At 51.1% G+C, this 17551-nt stretch overlaps 1 protein-coding gene across 2 annotated transcripts in view; it reads right to left on the bottom strand.

The window, feature by feature from the left end:
- The window catches only part of FAM222B (family with sequence similarity 222 member B), a 210998-nt gene that overhangs the window by 27590 nt on the left and 165857 nt on the right, over positions 1-17551 (bottom strand). The gene's annotated exons all lie outside the window — the stretch shown is intronic.

Raw genomic sequence — 17551 nt, 5'->3', positions numbered from 1 at the left:
AGATAGAACAGTCATCCAACTCGTAGTATAATAATTCCCTTAATGAGATTAAATTAGAGTGCGAGCACTTAGAGAGACAATAGAGGGTGGCATACTGTCCTAACACCAAAACTTGGTACAGTGCATCCTTAAAGTATCAAAGAAATGAAGATGGCAAAAAACAATTTTGAGGCCAGAATCCTGAAAGCTGTAAATCAATCATAAGAGATCTTCAAGGGTGGCCTAGCGAGCCATGATGGCGGACGTGTGCTAGGTGAGCTCCGCTCAGCCCTAGCAATTATCCTATATGAATCCTGCTTCCCCGATCTGCTAAATTGACCGCAAATGGTGTATGGCGTGAGTAAGGGCTGCCTTTGAAGCCCCGTTTCATATATGGATAGCGGTGTGAATGCGGTGGTGGCTGCGGCCTGGATAGGGGTCTCCGGTGCCATGTGCGGATGTATGGGATCCTCGAGGTGAGGAACACAGTGTAGCAGCGATCGTTTGGATCAGGGCTCCTACACCAGGTGGAGCCGCGGGGGTAAAGCCTTGCTTAGAGGCCTCTTTGATCCTGGGCCTTCACGGTGATTTGTGGCTGCATTTAGCTTCAGCCCGGTAGGCTGCCTCATTGTTCCGTCCCTCTCCCTTGATTTTGTGAGCCTGCCTGCATCGGCGGCTATTTTGGGTCGCGCAGCTGGGGGTGGGGACTGCTGGATTGCGTGCTCTCTGTGGACCATTGGGGATCCTGAAGGCTGCGGTGATTTCAAGATTCCTGCTGTGGGCCCTAGAGTGGATTGTGCAAAGTGTGGGGGGGGGGCCTTGGATGACCGGTTGGAACCACGTGTGCGGCGGCGCCCGGGGGTGTAGTAATGCCCTGGGGACAGTCCTGTGGGTGCCGGCGAGGCGTGGGCAGCCGCAGCTGCCTGAAGTTACCAGTGAGTGCCAGGAGAACTATAGGAGAGTAGGGTCTGCTATCCTATGGTCACCCCAAATTTCTGCCTTTTGCTTCACTGGTTTATGACAATGTGGCTGTGGGCCTGCTAATCAGACCCACAGCCTGCTGTTCTCTCTCTAAATTACTGCCAATGCACTCTAGGTGCATTACGAATTGGAACTGGTTCACCCTATAGGCCCCTGTAACATAGGTACCCAGGGCATAGGTGTAGCCAAGGCCTACCAGGGGCTGCAGCATGTTTTGTGCCACCCCTGGCCTGGCCTCCATATTTGACACAAGTGGCTGATCACCCAGCTGGGGTAAGCTGGTGTAATCACCTCTTACTTAGATATAGTATCCCTATATCTAACCTTAACTGGACACATGTTGACCTATAAGTCACTCCTATGGAAGGCCTCTGCAATCCTGGAGGCAGAGTGCATGGTTACATGTGAGATGGTGCTCTAGCATGAGCTGAGCCTGTCTGCAGCAGTCGGGAACAACTCCCTTAGCTGTTCCGGGATATTGCCATACCATATACTCTTAAGTGCATTATAATCCTCGCGGTTATATGCTAACTTTGGTTTGGCTTTATCAAAACATGTCGAGTAAGGTGTCATACGATTTGGAATACTATCCCCTCGACAATTCTGTCGACGGGGATAGCATTCCACCCTTCTAGAGGGACACGACATGTACATAACCTGAACCCCGGTTAAAGTTAACCAGAGCCTCAGCATCACAAAATGGATGCTGCCACCACAGACGCAAGTCTGACTTCCTGCTGCTGGGAGTTCTTCCAGCGAGGGAGGCTTGGACAAAGGGTTTCCTGCCTTGGGAGGTGCGAGCACCACCCCAGACAGGATTTTGTGTATTGGGTAGGACAGGGCTGAATAGAATCAGACATGCCCGGGGCACACAAGGTGTCCTCGTGCATAAGCCAGTCCAAACCGGTCCTGGGGCTTCCCAGCCCCAGTCCTGGCGTGGAGCTGGACAAAGGAAAGGGGGTGTAACCGCCCCCTTTCCTGGTCCCACCCAGAGGAGGGACCTAGCAGGTGATCCACCCCTCAGATTGGGACTAAGAGTGGGAGCAGTGCCATAGCACCTCAGATCATCCTGAATCAACTTGAAACGAAGAAGACGACTGGACTTCGACATTCTGCTGCACAGAAGACTGAAGAGCATCTCCCTTGGGGCCTAGGAGTGGCCACCCTGTGAACAGAGGCACCATCCAGCAACTCGACGTCTGCTTTGCCGCCGCCTCCTGCCGGAGCCCGAGCCCAGAGCCTGACGAGACCCAGACTCCCAGACTTCACAGCCCGATCCACAGTCCTTGCAAAGAAGGGACCCCTGGAGGCACTGAGAGACGTGGGACCGGACATCTCGAAAGACCCCCAAGAAGCTGACTGCACAGCACCCTCGACGCTGTGCTTTGGGTTTTTCAGAAGTCCCACAACCGAGCAGCCCTTGCACCGAAGATCAGCCCCCCAGCATCTCCACGATCTGCGTGGGGCCCTTTTGCATCGTGCCACTCGACGTGCCATCCCGGCCACTTGCCACGTGGTCAGCGGCCATCTTGGCGACGAAACCTACAATTCACACTGCGGGTCTGGTTGCTCCAGACTTACCCTCGCTCCTGTAAAAAGGAGCACCCGCTCTGACCTTGCTGGTCCGAGTGATAAGCTTTTTCCACTTCCAGCGTGGCTTGCATTAGCCATGACCTGTTTGCTCCAATCAAGTTGCCGACACCGCCATTAGCTAGAGCCTTCGTGGGACAGCTCGTGATCGACTCCTGGACGTCCTCGACCTCTTCGTGTCCACGTGGCTGAGGAGACAAGCTGCACCTCATCGCCTGTTTGCACCCGACATCGCCTGGTTCCATCCTGGTTCCACGGTAGTCACTGGCTAGTGACTTTGAACATTGTCCCCTCTGCTTGCAGGTCTTCACCACTTCAGATCCACCCTTGGATCCACCGGAATTCTTCTCATCTCGACGCCTGCAGCATCTTCAGCTCCAAGCACCATCGACCTACGTGACGAAACCCGACACTACTTCGCACCTGTGCACCCGCTTCCTGTGGGTGAGGTAACTCAGCAACGCTGGTGTTCTTAGACTGATATACACCTCTAGTGCCTAGGTCTAAAGTTTTGTCCTTCTAGGTCAGCCGGAAGGTTCCTTAAACACTAACTTTGTAACTTTTACGCACCATTGACATTACATTGGTATATGCGTGCACTTTGCGCACTGCACCAGAGTCCCGCGGGCCTTTCCCAACTTCTTCACTGTTAGTCCCGAACAGCTCCAGCGATTCCCCAGGCCCTAGGCCTACTTCCTTTCAGCTAGGTGGTTCTTGTACCACTATTTTAGTATATGGTTTAGGTGGCCCCTAGGGCTCATCCATATTGTGCAACTTTTGTATATTTAAACTGTGTTTTGTTTTAACGCATTTGCTTCTGTGCTCATAAAGAGTATAGAGGATTTTATAGTAAATAAATATATATATATTTTCAATATATATCTGTGTGGTGTCCTTTCATTTGGTATTCAAGGGGATTGTGTATGGTAAAACAGCTTGCTTCACATGCCTGTACAGAATTTAGCCTAAGACTGCTTTGTCCACGCTACTAGGATAGCTGGTCTATAAGGTTGACTTACAACCAATCATCATAAGGGTTGCTTGGCATGGTACAAGGTGATCACTAGAACTAGTGAGCATCATATACCAGGCCAACTTCTCACAAGAACATCCTTGGATTCTCCTCTCCCCCCCTCCCCACCTCCCCACACCCCAACCCTGGTTGGCGGTCCCGCATTCGGCGGCCAGGTCGGGCGCCGGTCGGGTCGCGCGGGCAGCGCATATATACTGCTGTGGCTTTGAGCGAGAGTTTGGGAGGCCCTGGTCTGCATATTAAAGCCCTATGGGTGGTAGGACTTGTGGGGTGCCTTGTTCTCCTAGTCTTTTTCCTGCGCCACGCACAATAGAAGGACTGCCTTTGCGGTAAGGGAATCTTGAAGGATACGAACTTAGTGACCTTGCCCCTTCGACTTTGTTAATTCTGTGCACTGTAACCTTGCGGTACAACTCAAGGAGTGACGCAGCAGCTAGAGTCGGAAGGCCAGGTATGTGGTGAAAGTTGGTGGCCGGCTTGTGTCTGCTGATGGAGGTGGCCATACGGGAGTCGCTGGTGTTGGGAGCCCTTAGGGAATTGGGAGGGGAAGGGGGGACATGCACTTGCATGCGGTGAGGTACGAGCTAGTGCTTGGTGCGACTTGTGGGCGGGGTGGTCCTCGTCCGGCCCGTACACTCCTTGGCTGATTGTGCAAAAGCGGACCGCTCCACATACTTGAGTGAGCCTCCTCACTATCCTCCATTTTGGGGGCTGCGTTGTCTGGGCTGAGTTGTACAGTGCACTGGAGTAGGGCTATCCTGGGAGCGGAGCGGCTCGGAAGCCACTATAATGAAAGATAAAACAGGAGGGGGCTCTGCCAAACAGAGCACGCTGGACAAGTTCACTGGCCCTGGGGCCTCCACAACTGAGCCTGGAGGAGCACACAGAGGCATGCCAGATAATGCTGCACTTATGGCGGCCATAACACAATCTAGGGATGTCCTAGATGTTAAAATTGGAGCGGTTGGCTCTGACGTCATGCTGCTCTGACAAGATCTGCGCAATGCCGTTTGGGCGCATTACTGAGGCTGAGACTAGGATATCTGGGGTGGAAGATGTAGTCAACACTCTACAAAAAAAGGTTGCCTCATTGGAGACCGCTCCCAACGTGGCTTGGCGGCGCGGGTGACGGATGCTGAGGGCCGGACCAGACGTGACAACCTCCGCTTTGTTGGCTTCCCAGAGGGCTACAAAGGGGGAGACATGGAACGGTCCTTGCTCAGTGGCTGGAGAATTGGCTCCCCCCAGAGTCCCTGTCTCGGTGTTTCGTAGTGAGACTGCTCACAGGGCCCTAATGCAGAAGCCTCCGCCCAGGGCGCAGCCAAGGCCGGTCATAGCTAAGTTATTAAACTACCATGATCGGGACGTTATTCTGAAACAGGAGAGGGCCAAAGAACCTTTGCTATATGATAACGCCTGTATCCTGATTTTTCCCAACCTCACAAAGCTGGTCCAACAGCAGAGAATTTCTGGCAGCCAAGGCCCGTCTTCAGGATCTCAAGCTTTCGTATGCCTTGCTGTACCCGGACAGATTACGGGTTGTCTATCAGTCCCGCACCCACTTCTTTGACTCGCCGGAGCAGATCTTTCGATGGACAGACAAGACGGTGAAGGTCCGTCCCCATACGCCACCCAGATAGGAGTCGGACTCCTCGTCTGGTGAAGTGACCCGGAGGCCACCGAAGCAAATGCCTAAAAGGGACAATCGCTCCAGGTCTAGACATCGCTCTCAGTCATGCAGTGATACTTCCCGGGCCAGATCGGCCCCTCAGCAACATGCATCGGCATCCTAGACACTGTGGGGGCAGTTGTCTCGAGAGACTTGGACACTACTACATTCGACTGGAGAAGCCCAAACGAGAGCCAGTACCTCTGCCGGACGATGTCTGACAAGGAGAGTGCCTTCTGATGCGGGGTTGTAAGTTGGGGATCCATTGGCAGGAGTGGGCGGGACCTACTGTTGGGATCTGCTGGCCACACCCACCGCAACAGATACTACAGTGGTTTTGAGGTATGGGGGGGAATTGGGTTGTTTTTGTTCTCTGATCGCACTTTTCTATGCAAGTACTAAGTTACCACATACACACTGATCACCTTTCTAAGCACCTATAATTATCATTAGGGTCTCATATGGCAGCCCCATCAAGGTAGACCACAGGTTCCCTTCGGATAATAAGCTGGAACGTTAGGGGGCGTTGGATAAAATCAAATAGGAGGCTTTACTCCAGCAGGCTAAACGGACTCAAGCGGACGTTCTCATGTTACAAGAGAGGCACCTCATGGGGACGACGGCATTAAGCCTACAACGCTATGTCTATATGCAGGTGTTTCACTCTGGGTTTGTGAGAGAGTCCCGTAAGGGGGGGGGGGAGGCCGCCGGGATCGGTGTGTCAATTCTATTCCACCTCAGGGTTGCCTACAGGCATGCTAAATCGTGAGCGGATATCCAGGGGAGATATCAGTTTCTTGGCACTGTTGGTGAGGAGCCCATGGTGCTAGGATGCGTTTATGCTCCCCGGCCCCTCTCCTGGGGGTAAGTCGAGCACCTCATGTATTTGTGGGAGAATATGCTAGATGGCTTGACTGTGGTTTAGGGGGGTGGGGGAGGTCTGAAATGATGTGTTTGAGGTGGCCAGAGATAGCTGGAGGCCTGTGGGAATCTTGGATACTCACCAACACACTAAAGTACACTCCCTGGTGACAGGGCTTGATTGGGTAGACTCTTGGTGTCAGCTTCATGGGAATAAGCAGGGATACACAGAACGAATAGTTTCTTACCTGTCGGTGTAGTTTTGCAGCTTGAAGATCTTTCTGGATTCACTATGCTGTGCATTATTCCGCGATCTGGTGGTTGGGTCCGGATTCGTAGTCTTTTTTATCTATTTTTTTTTTTTTTTGTAGCCCAGGTGGGCGTCGACGTACCACCATTTGGTGCACCTTCGTGACGTCGGCACGCTTCCTGCGGAAGCTCCCACCCTTGGGCGCCATCTTCGGATTCTTTTTTCTTTCCTTCTTTGTGGTGAATCCATGGCTATGTGTATTAAAACTTTCCTTCAACCTAAACTTCTTCACGTATATTTGTCTTGTTAAGCGTTCCCATCTTACTCTATGTCCTTCCACCTTCTCCAGCCTCATCTTTCTGGCGGAGGTGGGTGGGTTCGCTAGTGAATCCAGAAAGATCTTCAAGCTGCAAAACTACACCGACAGGTAAGAAACTATTCGTTTTGCAGCGTGAATCTTTCTGGATTCACTATGCTGTGCATTGATTTCGTAGCGGTTTTTTCACTCATGTGGCGGCTGGGTGGAAGATGAGCGTTGGTTGTTAAAGATATGTTGAAGCACTCTTTGGCCCACTTGTGCTTCCTTGTTCATCTGCACATCTACGCAATAGTGTTTAGTGAAAGTGTGCACTGAAGCCCATGTTGCCGCCAGGCATATGTCTTGGATGGGCGTGTTTGCCAGGAAGGCGATTGTCGCCCCTTTCTTCCTGGTTGAGTGGGCTCGTGGCCCCTCCGTGAGCTCCTCACCCGCTTGCATGTGGCAGAGCTGTATTGTTTTTGCAATCCATCTTGCTATGGTGTTCTTAGTCACTGGTCTACCTAGGAGACTCCTTGCGAAGGACACAAAGAATTGTTTTGTCTTCCTGTGTTCTTTCGTCCTTTCTATATAGTGCATTACTGCCCGCCTTGCATCCAGAGTGTGGAGCGCCCTCTCCGCATTTGATGTGGGCTTCTGGAAGAAGCTAGGGATCTGGATACTTTGGTTCATGTGGAATTTAGATACTACCTTGGGCATGAAATGCGGGTCTGTCCTCATCACAACCCTGTCACTGTGTATTTGTATGTACGGTTCTTGCAGTGTTAAAGCTTGTAGTTCGCTCACTCTGCGTAGCGATGTTATTGCTACCAGAAAGGCTGTCTTCATTGTCAGTATTTGTAGTGACGCTTTATGGATGGGTTCAAACGGCGGCTTCATGAGTTCCGTCAGTACCACGTTCAAGTTCCATGCCGGCGGCGGCATCCTCTTGGGTGGCGCTATTCTCTTTGCTCCTTCCAAGAACCTTTTCACTACTCTGGAAGTGAAGAAACTTCTCCCCGTTTCTCCCCTTGTGTATGCCACAATCGCTGCCAGGTGAACCCTCAGCGAGGACGAGCTTAGTTTTGCTTTGATCAGGTGCGTGAGGTATCTGAGTACTGTAGACTCTCTAGTCAGTTTTTTCTCCAGGTTTTTCTTATGGCACCACTGCGTGAACCTCTTCCATTTCTCCCCATAGCACTTCCGTGTACTGGGTCTCCTTGCTTCTCTCAGCACCCGAAGTGTGCTCTCTGGCAGTTTTAGATGAGCAAACTCTAAGTCCTCAGGAGCCACGCTGACAGGCAGAGGCTTTCTGGTTCTGGGTGTAGAACTTGTCCCCCTTCCATGGAGAGAAGGTCTCTTCTCTTTGGGAACTTGTGTGCTCTGCCCTGCGCCATCTCCATAATCTGGGAGTACCAAGTCTGCCTCGCCCATTGGGGAGCCACCAGGATGAGAGTCATGTTGCTCGACCTGCACTTGTTCAGGACTCTGGGGATCAGTGGCGTCGGTGGAAAAGCGTAGGCAAATTTCTTTGACCAGCTTATCCATAGGGCATTCCCATGGGACATTGGTTCCTGTTCCCTCGATGCAAAGTGTTGGCATTTTGCATTCCGGTGTGTTGCAAACAGGTCTATTGTTGGTGTGCCCCACCTCCTGAACAGGTTCTCTGTCTCCTGGTTGTTGAGTTCCCATTCGTGGGACACTGATGCTTGCCTGCTGAGCCAATCCGCTTCCACATTGTCCTTCCCTGGCAGGTGTATGGCCAGCAGGTCTATCCTGAGTGGGATCGCCCATCTCCATATTTCTTGAGCCAAGCTCGACAGAGGGAATGACTGAGTCCCCCCTTGCTTGTTGATGTAAAACATCGTCGTGGTGTTGTCTGTCTGTATCAGCACCTTTTTGTTGTAAAGGTGCTTTTGGAAGGCCTTGAGGGCTAGCAACACTGTTTTCAGTTCCAGGTAGTTGATGTGCTTGACCGCATCTCCTTTGTTCCACAGACCCCTGACTCCGAGCGTGTTCATGTGTGCGCCCCATCCTTTCTGGGATGCGTCTGTGGTGATGGTCACAGTTGGGTCCGGTGGCGTTAGAGGCTTCCCCATCGTTATATTCTCCTTCGTCCACCATGTCATCTCCTCCTGCACATTGTGCGTAACAACCACTAGATCTTCCCAACTTCCTTCTGCTTGACCATTGTTGTTGCAGCCACTCCTGTAGTGGTCTCATCTTTAGGCGAACATTGGGGACCAGGTGGATGCATGACGCCATCATCCCCAAGATCTTGCTCACCGTCCTCACTGTCAGAACTTGCCCCTTCTGGTAGTGACGTTTCTCCCTCAGTAGGCTGAGTGTTCTCTTCTCGCTGGGTGTCACTCTGCATTCGACAGTGTTGATCAGGGCTCCCAGGAAGATTTTTACTTGTTCTGGGTCCATGGAGCACTTCCTCCAGTGGATGGAGAAGCCCAGGTTCGTGAGCGTTCTTGTGACCTGTTCTGCGTGGGCTTTGCACCTCGTGTAAGAGCTTGCTTTCACGAGCCAGTCGTCGAGGTAGGGGTACACGTGCATACCTTCCCTTCGCAGGTGTGCGGCCACCGCCGCGAGGCATTTGGTAAAGACCCTTGGTGCCGACTTGAGCCCGAAAGCCAGGGTCGTGAACTGATAGTGGTCTTTGTTCACCTTGAATCTTAACAAGTGTTTGTGTTTCCTGTTCATGGGGATGTGCAGGTATGCGTCCTTTAGGTCTATTGTGGACAAGTAGTCCCCGGGCCTTATTTGCGGGATGACCTCTTGCAGGGAAGTCATCTTGAACTTTTGAGTTTTTACGTAGGTGTTCAGGAAGCGTAGGTCCAAGATGGGTCTTAGGCTTTCGTCCGCCTTTGGTACTAGGAAGTAGTTTGAGTACACTCCCTTGTTCCGTTCTCTTTGCGGGACAGGCTCTATGGCCTCTTTGAGGAGCAATTCTTGAGCTTCCTCCTGGAGCAGGCGCAGTTCTCTGCCCTTGTGACCCCTTCTCTTTGGCCTCCTGCTTGGTGGGTATCTTTCCAACTCTATGCAGTATCCGTGTTGTATAATGTTTAGTATCCACTTGTCTGTGGTTATTTTTCTCCACTCGTGTAGGAAAAATCTCAATCTTCCCCCTACTGGTGTTGTGTGTTCTCTTGAGCCGTGTCCGTGTGAGCCTCTCCTTAGCTGCAGGTGCTCTCCCCCCGGAGGCTTTGGGTGGGAGAGCGCCTCCCTCTTCATGGAGTCATTTTTGGGGGGGTTGATCACCACCTCTCCGTCTTTGGCCCCGTCCGTTTCCTCTCCCTCGAAAGGACTGGCCCCTATTCTGGGAGCTCCAATTCTGTCTCTGTTGACCCTGTTGCCATTGGTTGTCCCCTTGTTGACCATGGTGGTGCGACTGATGCGAATGTGATTGCTGGTTTCCACCTCTACCATTTGGTCTCCTCGTGGGGGTGCCTCTCCGCATCCCCCTGAATTGTAGGGCTCCCATTGATTTGGCTGTCTCATTGTCTTTCTTCAGCTGGGCCAGTTTGTCATCCACCGCTGTTCCGAACAGCGTCTCCCCATTGAAGGGGGTGTTCAGTATGTTGTTCTGTACTTCTGCCTTGAACCCCGATATTCTGAGCCAGGCCTGCCTTCTCTCAGTGATACCTATGGCCATCAGTCTGCTTGATGTTTCTGCCCCGTCTAGGGCCGTCTTCAGTCATGCGTTTGCTATGTCCTTTCCCCCCTCGACGAGGTGGGCTGCCCTCTGCCTGTACTCCTCAGGCATGTGTTTCAGCAACTGGCTCATCTCATCCCAGTGCTGGAATTGGTGTCTATTCAGGAGTGCGTTGGAGTTTGCCATCCTCCAATGCATGGCCGCATTCCTTTCTATTTTCCTTCCAGTGAGGTCCATCCTCCTGCTTTCCTTATCAGGTGGTGGACCAGATGTGGTTGGCACGTTGGCCCTTCTCCTGGCAGTTGCCGCGATAATAGAGTCCGCTGCCACGGTGCCCTGGATATAAGGGGGGTCCCCGGAGGAGAACTTGTATTTCTTCTCCGTCCTCGGGGTCACCGACCTGCATGTAGCCGGTTCCTTGAAGGCTTCAGCTCCTTGTGCAGTGACGCTCTTCAGCATGGGCAGGAAACTGCTTTTTGTCTGTGAGGGGAGCAATGTTTCCAGCAGGAAGTCTGCCTTTGTCTGTTCCTCCTCCAACTTTACATTGTAGACGGTTGCAGCCTTCTTGACGACTTCATAGTAAGCCCCGATGTCATCTGGCGGCGAAGGCCTCGACGGATACGTCTCCACAGGTTCCTCGGGGTTATCGGCCTCGAGATCCTGCCATTCTTCGTCCAAGGACGCCGAGCATTCGGAGTAGTAGCTGTCGCGGAGGTAATCTCCCTCCGAGCGGTAGAAATCCTCCTCTTCCCCTTCATCTGTGGGCTCAGGAGTTTTCGGTGGCTCTTCGGCCTCGAAGTCCTCCTGCAACTCTACCTCTTCGGCTGGCGCTGCGGTGCTCGAGGCGGCAGTCGCGGTCTTCGAGGGAATCGAGTAGTTCTTCATTTTCTCGTCGAAGTCTCTCTTCCTCTGGAGCATACTCTCCATTTCGGCCTCGAGCCTTTTTCTCTTTTTCTCCATCTGTGCCGCCTGCTCGGCGTCGAGCTTCTCGGCTGGTCTCTTCGACGGCGCCTTCGACGTGGAGGCCATTTTGAGCGTCTTCTCGCTCGCGGGTCCCTTCTCGAGGGCCTGCTTCGACGACCTATGCTTTTCGCTGGTCTTCGCCATCTGGGAGTCCTTTTCGAAGGATCCGCTGGGCTTTTCGGAGGATGCAACTTCGGACGTCGAAAATTTTGTCGCCGGTGCTCCTTTCGAGGACTTAGCCTCTGTTTTTCGGGATTCTCCCTCAGGCTTTCTAGGCCCTGTCTGGGTTTTCGGGGTCGTAGACTCTCCTACCTTTTTTGAAGGTCTCACATCGGTCTCTACGACCGTGAAGTCATCTGGTCCCTCGGCGATGTTGTCCTCTTCCTCGGAGGAGGCGCCCAGGTCGTAAAGCGTCGGTGTGGTCCCTTTCCCCTGCATCGTCTGGTGGGCCACCCTCTGTCTCTCTCGAACTCTCAAAGTCTTCGGCGTGAAGACTGAACAAGCGTTGCAATCCTCGCTGGAGTGGTCGACCGGCAGGCAGAGGTTGCAGACTGGATGCTGGTCCTTCTGCGCGTACTTGTGGTGGCAATTACGGCAGAACTTGAATGGAGTGTTGTCCATGTGCTCGGTCAGGGGGTCCCCTGCCCGCTCCTTCTCCGTGGCTGTCGAAAACCTCGATGTTTTCTTCCTCCTTCTCCGTTCTTGTTCTAGGAGGTCTTCTTCTCCGACCTTCCTCGGTCCCTTTTCTTCCAAAAACTTGTGTATCTCCTTCTTTCTCGTGAAACTTCTCCGAGCTTCGTGCGACGATCCAGACCCAACGGCGGAAAAAAGAATCTGAAGATGGCGCCCAAGGGTGGGAGCTTCCGCAGGAAGCGTGCCGACGTCACGAAGGTGCACCAAATGGTGGGACGTAGACGCCCACCTGGGCTACAAAAAAAAAAAAAAAAAAAAAAAAAGAGAAAAAAAGACTACGAATCCGGACCCAACCACCAGATCGCGGAATAATGCACAGCATAGTGAATCCAGAAAGATTCACGCTGCAAAACTTTCCGCAGTTGATGATTCCTATTCAAGGCTGGATTATTCATTAGTGTCCCGAGCGGTGGCCAACAGAGTGGTTGAGGCCGATATCCTCCCCCGGCTGATATCCTCCCTCTGGGATTATCTGATCTCTCGCTGGTGGCGCTCACTCTGCAGATGAGCCTGGCACGACAGCCCTTTAGATGGCGCCTCTCGGTCTGGAATTTACAGAAGGAGGAATGTAGGGTACATATAGAGAGTGCTATTGACCGCTATTTGGAACTTAATGTGGGATAGGTTGAGGTGGCTGAACCCCCGTGGGAAACTATGAAACCCACCATACGGGGTAAAGACCTCTCTTTCTGCGTGGCTGCTCGCAGAACACAAAAGGAGTCCCTTCTACAATCAGAGACCATTACTATAGAATTGGGAGGTCGCAGTAGGGGAGATGGGATTGATCAGGTCCGTCGCCAATTATTACTAGCACAGCAACTGCATGCAGAGCTTTTGTTAGATGAGGCCCTCCTGGCTTGGTTGGCGACCCACAGTAGGGTCCCGCCAGTGGGGGGATAAGTCCAGTAAGCTGCTCCACAGACTGTGTCGGAGTGCGCTCTCCCTACTATAACCGGCTCAGATGGGGAGTCCTTCAAGGATCCCCCTGAAATTGCTGAGAACTTCACCACATACTATGCAGAGTTGTACACCCCTGAAGAGCGTCTCCATGAGGATGTGATAGGCCGCTTTCTTGATGATCTTCCACCTAAGGCCTTAATCAGTGAGGTATGCGCGGAGGTTGATCTTCCATGAACGGAGGAGGAGCTGAGTGCCGCCCTGGGGGCTCTATACTCCGGGAAGGCCCCGGGACCTACTGGTTTTCCATGTGAATATTTTAAGAAATATTTTTCACGCTTGGGGCCCCATTTTCTTAGAGTGGGGGAGGAGGCCAGGGAGCGGGGTGGTCTTCCCCGCGATTGGAGACACGTGGAGGTGGTGGTCTTTCACAAACCTGGCCGACCCCCTAACCAACACGCCTCATATCGCTCTATTTCCCTGCTGAATGTGGAGGCCAAGGCTTTGGCCAATCTCCTTCGGCCTCATTTAACTGCCCTGGTGCATCCTGACCAGGCAGGTTTCATGCCCCAAAGAGCGACTCGCCACAATATTCGTTGTGCGCATGTTGCTATTGCGGCTATTCAGGTGTTGGGCGAACAAGCAGCGCTGCTTTTGGCACATATGGATACGGCATTCGATTACCTTAGTTGTGTATGTTTATTCGCCGTTCTACGCCGATTGAATTTGGGCCCACGATTCCTGTCCTACCTGACATTACTCTACACTGACCTCACTGCGTCGGTGCACATCGCTGGCTCTACTTCTTCACTGTTTTCCATTGGGTGGGGCACCAGGCAAGGCTGCACCCTGTCGCCATACATATTTGCGCTGGCTATGGAACCCCTGGCAGCCTGGGTGCGCATGGATGCACAGGTGACCGGCTTTGAATGGGCACACTGTCTCTCGAACCATATGGGACTATATTATACTCAGGACCGTTACCCAACTCCCTGCCGTCAGTTACAAGGGTAGCTTTTTATACATGGCGGCAGGCCCTTCAGAGGATGGGGTGGTGGAATAGGCTGATGAGGGAGACTCTTTGGAACAATGGCCGATTGCCTCAGTTGGCTGCTCTGTCTGGGTTTCTTGGGCTGGGACAGGATTGGCATTTCTACCCTGGGGGATGTAATGTGAGGAACGGTCCTAAATTTTTTTCAGGATCTTCAACGAGATTTTCAAATGCCGAAAAAACTGTTTTATAGATATCTTCAGTATCAGCATGCTATCTCCCCCAGCTTGGAGGGCTTAGAGTCACTTGCTGAGTTTAGATCCACTGAGGCGAAGGTACTTATGGGAGACCTCCAAGACCATAAGATTTCAAAAAATTACCAATCCCTGGTTACTCATAGCTCCTCTACGTTACAGAAGCTCAGAGAGGCCTGGGAGAGTGATGTGGGCCCACTGGAAGGGGAGGACTGGACGGAGGCACTGGCCTCCCAGAGGGGGGCTGCAACTGCGGTGCGCCTGCGCCTGCGCCTTAGCCAGTTCAAGTACCTTCACCTGGTTTATTTTACCAGAGTTTGATTGTGGAGGGCGGGGTTGGTGGCCTCCCCTGTATGTCTCAGGTGTGAGCTGGAGGAGGGCTCTCTAATGCACAAGGTTTGGCATTGTTCTGCCCTGGCTCGAATTTGGAGGGGGTAATGGCCTGCCTCTCGGATATTAGCTAAAAGAGACATTGCTAGGTCATGGAAAGCACCAGCGGGACCCTCTCTGACTGCATGGAAGAATGGTTTAAATGTTTGTATGGGTTTGTATAGGTTTGGAGTTCCCTGTCTTCACAGCAAGGGGGTGTCCACAAAAGCATTTTAAAATTTGGAAGAGATGGGCTGACTATCGAGGTCTACAGTTGGAGCCCATTTCCATAGCATGCTGCGGATTTCCTCCATTTTGTTTTTTTGTGGGTGGGAGACAGTTCTATGTATAATAATGTGCTGCATTTCCTGATGTGGGTATTTCTTTTATTGATGTGCTGCTTTAGGGAAGACTTTAGTGCGACAGAAGGGGGGTTCTTGTTTTGTTCTGTTTTTCTTTGTTGTCTTTTTCATTTGTATTGCTTTTCATTTCTTCTTGCTACATTTCTGTAAAAGTCATGTCACAATGAGGTACCTTTATTATGCAGAAGTGTCTGGCCTATAGGGCTCTGCTTTATATGTGTTATTTGACAAATACAAAAAAAATTGTTAAGTCATTTACCTCCCCGGGGGCCTGTACTTGCCACCAGCTGCCGACCTCGGAATGGTGTGAACAACTGGCTCGCTACTTTCAGGACAAGATTTAGAGCAGGGGTCCCCAACAGGTCGACTGTGAGCTACCAATAGCTCGTAGGCGTTCTCGAAGTAGCTCTCACATTATAAAATGCATGAAAAAAACAGCTGCACACCTGCTTAAGCAACCCTTTAAACCCTAGGGACCAGTTCTGTTAGGGCCAGGAAGCGGACAGTTTAGGAAAATGCAACCCACCCTGCTCTGAAAAATTATTTAGGTCTCTTTTCTTCTTTCGGTCTCTCCTTTTCCCTTCTTTTTTTCTCCAGGTCCTCCAGTTTTTCGCTTTCATTTGATCTTTTTTTCTCTCCAACCTTTCATTTCTCGACTTACGCAATTTGTTATTTTGTTTCTTTTGCCTTCTCTCTTTGCTCTTTCTTCCTCTATTTCTTTCTTTGTTTTTATTTTTCCTTAATCTTCTTTGCTCGCCAGAACTAGGAAGACAGTGGGTCTTAGAGGAGAAATTACTTGGACGTTTGACAGTAGCTCAGGGCAGTGTTTAATGCTTAGAAGTAGCTCTCACTATTGTTAAAGTTGGAGACCCCTGATTTAGACTATTCAACACAGCCTCCCCGCCTCTCCCAGGTTGGAGTGAGAAGAGTGAGAGTTCGGGAGGGAGAGGAGATTCCTGGCGTTAGTCAGCAAGACATCCATACCCCGACATAGCCACTTTCTTAGAGATATTTGCTCCAATCTCCATTGAAGGAGACTCCTATAGGGAGTCTTAAATCAGGCTTGCTACCTTATCCTTGCCAGACTAATCTTCCCAGGGGGTTGAGGCCAGCAATCTATTGCAAATCATCATCTTAATACATCACTCTAGACTGTTACTGTCCCCAAAGCATGGAACTAGTCAAAAATGGTGCCACTGTTTGAAAAAAAAAACCTTTGGCGGTTGCCACGGATCTGGCCAATTAAAGGCCCATCTCTCTACTTCTAGCCCCTTCAAAAGTTCTTGAAAAACGGGTTAACCAACAGGTATCCCGACACTTGGAAAGCAATGATTTGCTGCACTCAAGCCAATCTGGGCTTCGTCCCAGGTGTAGTACTGAAACTGCACTGTTGGAGGTGGTTGATTTAATCAGATGCAATCTCGATGCTGGTGGCAAAACTGTGCTGGCTGTGGTAGATTTGTCAGCAGAATTTGATACCATCGTCCACCACACTCTTTTGGCGAGACTCCAGTCTAATGAATTCGAGAACTGGCATGAAAACAGTTGGCCTCTTTCCTCAAAGATATAGGTCAAGAGGTATGGTGTCCTCCTTTCTCAGCCGGACCACTGGAGCTCAAGGTGGAAGCTTCGTAGTGCTCCGCCATGAGCCCTACACTATTTAACATGTATCTGGCTCCCCTAGCATACTTGGCAGAGGCCTTGGGTGCTAAAGGAGTCGCTTAAGCAGATGAAATACAACTACTATTTTCATGGGGAAAAAATGAAACATTTCTGGGTGACAAGATCAAAAATTGTCTATCTAGTTTTTCAATGGTTTTCCTTCAATCAATTGAAATGTAATGCAGGGAATACTGAGCTCCTCTTCCGTTTGGGTTTGGAAGAACCTTGGCAAACCTTTTGGCCAAAGGACACTCTCCCACCACTTATTCACACCAAATCTGTCAAAAATGTTGGTTTCAAGTTTGACGGAGAACTCTTTTCACTTACAAGTCAATGCAGTGGTAGGAAAGTGTCTGCATTTTCTGTCCTTGGCGGCTAGACAACTGATGGTCCCAGCTTTGATTACATCAAGAATAGACTATGGCAAATCACTGTATTTGGGCCTGCCTGATTATTTGATTAATAAGCTGCAGATGGGTCAGAACGCACCTGCTCGTACAATACTCTACCTTCCTCGGAGATCCCATGTGTCTATTTCTCAGTGACCTACATTGGCTTCCTGTTGGGAAGAGGATCACAGTTAAGATCCTACTGCTTATCCACAAAGCATTGCATGGAACAGGAACAGGGTATTTAGAGGGAGAATCGGGTTCTACACTCCTCTCAGAAGTCTACGTTCAGCAAATCTCTGTTGGGCCAAAATCCCCAGGATCCATTGGGACAGGGGGCAGATCCTGTTCCTTCCCGGGTCCATCTTTATGGAACAAACTCCCCCCGGAATTAACACGAATTTCAGCAACATCTTTGTTCCAAAATAAAGTAAAAAATGTGTCTCTTTTCAACAACTGATTCCGATTCCATGCTCCCATCGATCGGTCCCCTGACTGTACAGAGCACCAGGACACTCTTTGGAGTACCACATGAGCTTTACAAATGCCCTTACATTTTGAGTGGGTTCATGGCTGGGCAACGGATTTTTCGAAAGGCCAGGCCTTGACCCATAGCCTACTGAATATGGCCGAAAGATGGTGTACAGTTGTT

Source organism: Lissotriton vulgaris, chromosome 2_1 (genome assembly GCF_964263255.1).
Source record: "Lissotriton vulgaris chromosome 2_1, aLisVul1.2, whole genome shotgun sequence".
Taxonomy (NCBI): domain Eukaryota; kingdom Metazoa; phylum Chordata; class Amphibia; order Caudata; family Salamandridae; genus Lissotriton; species Lissotriton vulgaris.
This window is presented reverse-complemented; position numbering and strand designations above follow the sequence as displayed.